The sequence below is a fragment of the Rana temporaria genome, chromosome 2 (assembly GCF_905171775.1).
Source record: "Rana temporaria chromosome 2, aRanTem1.1, whole genome shotgun sequence".
In the NCBI taxonomy this organism is placed as follows: Eukaryota; Metazoa; Chordata; class Amphibia; order Anura; family Ranidae; genus Rana; species Rana temporaria.
In genome coordinates this window covers 431458681-431464510 of record NC_053490.1, presented here as the reverse complement: position 1 = coordinate 431464510, position 5830 = coordinate 431458681, and the positions used below count along the sequence as shown (strand labels likewise).

At 50.3% G+C, this 5830-nt stretch overlaps 1 pseudogene; it reads left to right on the top strand.

The window, feature by feature from the left end:
• Positions 1 to 1572: 1572 nt before the first annotated feature.
• On the top strand, positions 1573 to 5531 carry LOC120927554 (annotated as a pseudogene).
• Positions 5532 to 5830: the final 299 nt, after the last annotated feature.

Sequence of the window (5830 nt, the reverse complement as noted above, 5' to 3'; positions counted from 1 at the left end):
AGCTGGTTCTTACAAGATGAGAGGCCCCCAGGATCACAGATGTTTGATCTACTCTGCCTGGTGCAGAAATGGCTACAGCCGTAGTCCCTGTCTGGGCCACAAATAGTGAAGTGTGTAGTCATGTTCCAATTCCTGAGGTCACTGCCAATTCCCCTGCAGAAGTGGGTGAGTCACAGAGACCCTAAGTCGGCAGACTGGGGTTGAGAGATACTTTGCTGCAGAGAGCCTGGTCACAACCAGTAAGACTGTTCCAAGAGAAGTGGGTGCTAAGCATGACAAGGAGATGGGGGAAAATTTTTGGTGCCAGGACTAAAGTGTTTGGCGTCCCAAACAAGGGAAGCCACTGCCTGTCAGCAAACCAAACTGGGGCAACATCAGGTGTTTACATTGCCAAGAACTGGGACATGTTGCAGCAAACTGTACATTGACAGATGACTCAATGCAGTGTGGTGTATCCCTTAGAAGTCAGTCTATATTTTCTGCTCTTTCATGCGCTGCAGCGCCAAGTGTAGAAAAACACATGCCAAATGACTGTTAATAATAAGCCTATTATGGCCTTGCTGGAATCTGGAAGTCTAGTGACTTTGGTTAAAGCTGAGATGGTTGAAACTGAATTTTCATGCTAAAAAATTTGCTGTGATCTGTGTGCATGGGGATACCCGGGAGTATCCTATAGCCACTGTTAACTTTAAAACTGACTTAGGTATGGTGACCCATCCAGTCGGACTTGTGCCCCACTTGGTACACGAGGCCATCATTGCTAGGGACTTTTAAGTTTTGGGAACTGTGGGATCGTCCTAACCCGGTCGCAGTAACTGACTTAGTGGCAGAGCCAGAACTCCTGGCCAGCACTGACAATTTGGGTTTAGGGGACTCCTCTCTGGGTTCTCCAGGTTTTCCTTTCTCGGTTATGGCGGGGGAAATGGAGGAGCCTGAGGAAGTCCCCACAAGTGAAAGTGGACAGCCGTCTCCTGACTCTGAGGCTACATTAGGGTTTGCTGACCTTAATGTGCACAAGGAAAACGTTGCTACTGAGCAGAGAAGACCCTACCCTTGCCAGGCACTGGGAAAATGTAATAGTGATTAATGATGTACCCGTCGAACCAGGGGAAAGGCCTTGTTTTCCTTATTTCAGCAGCAATGAGAATTTACTGTATTGTGTCTTTAAAAAGAATGATGAAATTGTTGAACAGCTGGTGGTCCCTAAGCCCTACAGACAGGTGGTGTTGGAACTTGCCCATGGGCACTTGCTGGGAGGTCATTTAAGGGCTGAGAAAACCACTAAAAGGGTGTTACGCAGGTTTTACTGGCCTGGGATACAGAAAGATATTGAGAATTATTGTCAATCCTGTGCTGTGTGTCAGATGTCAGCCCCACTACCTCACTTCCAAAGTGCTTTAGTGCCCTTATCCATTATTGAAGTGCCCTTTGAGAGGATTGCCATGGACCTTCTGGGTCCACTACCCAAGTCAGGGTCATCAGCATATCCTTGTAATCATGGATTATGCTACTTGTTACCCAGAGGCAGTTCCCTTACACACTGCATCTGCTAAGAACATTGTCAAAGATAGTCGTGTTGGCCCCCGCCATCGGAAGCTCAGTACTGCAGTAAGAGCCACTCTCCTAGAACACCGACCGCCATCATGACCGACGCAGCAATCTCCTTCACCAAGGACTTCTTGGCCGGCGGCGTGGCCTATCTCCAAGACAGCTGTAGCGCCCATTGAACGAGTCAAGCTTCTGCTTCATGTTCAACATGCAAGCAAACAAATCACAGCTGACAAGCAATACAAAGGAATCATGGACTGTGTTGTCCGTATCTCCAAAGAACAAGGGGCCAGATCCACAAAAACCTGACGTAACTTAAAAAATCCAATTTAAGTTACACTGGCTTAAAGTTTCTACCTAAGTGCCTGATCCACAAAGCACTTATCTAGAAATTTCAGGCTGTGTAACTAAAATTCCGCCGGCGCAAGGCGTTCCTATTCAAATGGGGCGAGTCCCATTTAAATGAGGCGCGCTCCCGCGCCGGCCGTACTGCGCATGCGCGAAGTTACGTTACGCCGAGTTTTGAGGATCGCGACGGCTTAAAGTTGCGTCGGGGAAAAAAAAAATGACAGCGGCATGCATTCCTGAGGGAGAACTCCATGCCAATTTTCAAAGAAAAAACCGGCATGGGTTCCCCCCCCAGGAGCATACCAGGTCCTTAGGTCTGGCATGGGTTGTAAGGAGACCCCCCCACGCCGAAAAATTGACGTAGGGGGTCCCCCTACAATCCATACCAGACCCGTATCCAAAGCACGGTACCCGGCCGGCCAGGAAGGGAGTGGGGACGAGCGAGCGTCCCCCCCCCCTCCTGAGCCGTGCCAGGCCGCGTGCCCTCAACATGGGGGGGTTGGGTGCTCTGGGGCAGGGGGGCGCACTGCGGGCCCCCCCACCCCAGAGCACCCTGTCCCCATGTTGATGAGGACAGGACCTCTTCCCGACAACCCTTGCCATTGGTTGTCGGGGTCTGCGGGCGGAGGCTTATCGGAATCTGGGAGTCCCCTTTAATAAGGGGGCCCCCAGATACCGGCCCCCCACCCTAAGTGAATGGATATGGGGTACATCGTACCCCTATCCATTCACCTGGAGGCAAAAAGTAAAAGTTAATAAACACACAACACAAGGCTTTTTAAAATATTTTATTATTCTGCTCCGGACGCCCCCCCTGTCTTCGTTATTAGCTCAATTACCAGGGGGGGCTTCTTCTTCCACTCTCCGGGGGTCTTCCGCTCTCCGGGGGGGCTTCTCCGGACTCCGGGGGGGCTTCTCCGGACTCCGGGGGGCTTCTTCCATCTTCTCCCCTCTTCCGCTCTTGACTCGGCGAACCCCGGTTCTTCTGCAGCTCTCCGGTGCCTTCTTCTTCAGCGCTGGCTGCCTGCTATGTTTGTGTGTTAGCTCGATTTCAAACAGGCAGCCGGCGCGGTCTTCTGTGGCGTCAGGGTCTTCTGGTCTTCTGTTCTTCCGATGTTGCCTCGTCGCCTGTTGTCGCTGTAATGATGGAAGCGCGCCTTGCATCCCATTTATATAGGCATCACCGTCCCATCATGCTCCGGTAGGTACCCACGTGGTGGGTGCCTACCCACGTGCACCCACCACGTGGGTACCTACCGGAGCATGATGGGACGGTGATGCCTATATAAATGGGATGCAAGGCGCGCTTCCATCATTACAGCGACAACAGGCGACGAGACAACATCGGAAGAACAGAAGACCAGAAGACCCTGACTCCACAGAAGACCGCGCCGGCTGCCTGTTTGAAATCGAGCTAACACACAAACATAGCAGGCAGCCAGCGCTGAAGAAGAAGGCACCGGAGAGCTGCAGAAGAACCGGGGTTCGCCGAGTCAAGAGCGGAAGAGGGGAGAAGATGGAAGAAGCCCCCCGGAGTCCGGAGAAGCCCCCCCGGAGTCCGGAGAAGCCCCCCCGGAGAGCGGAAGACCCCCGGAGAGTGGAAGAAGAAGCCCCCCTGGTAATTGAGCTAATAACGAAGACAGGGGGGGCGTCCGGAGCAGAATAATAAAATATTTTAAAAAGCCTTGTGTTGTGTGTTTATTAACTTTTACTTTTTGCCTCCAGGTGAATGGATAGGGGTACGATGTACCCCATATCCATTCACTTAGGGTGGGGGGCCGGTATCTGGGGGCCCCCTTATTAAAGGGGACTCCCAGATTCCGATAAGTCCCCTCCCGCAGACCCCGACAACCAATGGCAAGGGTTGTCGGGAAGAGGTCCTGTCCTCATCAACATGGGGACAGGGTGCTCTGGGGTGGGGGGGCCCGCAGTGCGCCCCCCTGCCCCAGAGCACCCAACCCCCCCATGTTGAGGGCACGCGGCCTGGCACGGCTCAGGAGGGGGGGGGGGGGCGCCCGCTCGTCCCCACCCCCTTCCCGGCCGGCCGGGGAGCGTGCTTTGGATACGGGTCTGGTATGGATTGTAGGGGGACCCCCTACGTCAATTTTTCGGCGTAGGGGGGGTCCCCTTACAACCCATACCAGACCTAAGGGCCTGGTATGCTCCTGGGGGGGAACCCATGCCGGTTTTGTTTTTTACAAATTGACGTGGAGTTCTCCCTCGGGAAAGCATACCAAATGCCGTCGCTGCAATGGGCCTTTACAAGGTGTGACTAACTTTACACTTTGTAAAACGAGCCCTAATTTTACACTTGCAAAATAACACTTACGGCGCAAAAAAGAAGCTAGAAAGCTTTGTGGATCGCCTTAAGTGCTAATTTGCATACTAGCAACGGCATTTCGACTCGAAATGCCCCCAGCGGCGGATGCGGTAATGCATCCTAAAATTAGGCAGTGTAAATCAATTACACATGCCGGATCTTCTGTGTAACTTTGGAAAAAGCCTTTTGAGGATCGTTTCCAAAGTTACACACAGACTGAACAGCACTTAAGTCGGAGTATCTCTTTTGAGGATCTGGCCCAAGGTTTCATTTCTTTTTGGCGTGGTAACCTCGCCAATGTGATCAGGTATTTCCCAACCCAGGCCCTCAACTTTGCCTTCAAAGACAAGTACAAGAAGATCTTCCTTGATAATGTTGACAAGAGGACCCAGTTCTGGCGTTACTTTGCTGGAAACCTGGCGTCTGGTGGAGCTGCTGGAGCCACCACCTTGTGCTTCGTCTTCTCACTTGACTTTGCTCGAACCCGTCTAGCTGCTGATGTTGGTAATGCCGACGCTGGCAGTGAATTCAATGGTCTTGGTGCTTGCCTTGCCAAGATTTTAAAATCCGATGGGCTTAAAGGTCTCTACCAAGGTTTCAATGTGTCTGTCCAGGGAATCATCATTTACAGAGCTGCTTATTTTGGAATCTACGACACAGCTAAAGGTATGCTTCCAGATCCCAAGAACACACACATATTTATCAGCTGGATGATTGCTCAGTCAGTAACAGCAGTGGCGGCTTTGCCTCTTACCCATTTGACACAGTCCGATGTCGTATGATGATGCAGTCTGGAAGGAAAGGAGCTGAGATCATGTACAGTGGCACAATTGACTGCTGGAAGAAGATTGCAAAAAATGAGGTTGGCAGGGCTTTCTTCAAGGGTGCCTGGTCCAACGTGCTCAGAGGCATGGGTGGTGCTTTTGTCTTGGTCTTGTACGATGAGCTCAAGAAAGTCATCTAAGTTTCTCCTTGTTCAGATGTCTGTGACCTGGCATGATGTATTATGTAACATACCCTGAATGTTCTGGACTTTCTATATTTTTTTGTCAAGCACACCTTTTATTTATAAAATGGAACTGGTAACTTTACTGGTTAAAATTTGGGGAAACAAGTTTATTCCATTTCACCAGCTTTCCACATTAACATAAATCATTCCCTTTATACCCACTTACTACCAGTGGGGCCTACATTTGTAGTGCACATCTGATAGGTGGGCTTACCTCATGGGACTCAATTCAACGTTTCTTTATTTTTAATTTCAGTCATTCATGTTTTTAAATAACCTAGGTTGGAGGAAACAAAAAATATGGATTTAAAAAAAAGATAGTCGTGTTGGGATCCCTAAGGTGATCCTTACAGACCAGGGCACCCTTTTTATGTCACAAATAACTAGGGAACTTTGCAAGTTATTTAAGATGACGCAGTTGCGAACCTCTGTGTACCACCCTCAAACTGATGGCTTGGTGGAACACTTCAATAAAACATTAAAGAGCATGTTAAAAAAGGTTGTTGACAAGGATGGGAAAAACTGGGACTTCCTGATTCCATACTTGATGCTTGCCATCAGGGAGGTTCCCCAGTCCTCTATGGGGTACTCTCCATTTGAGTTGC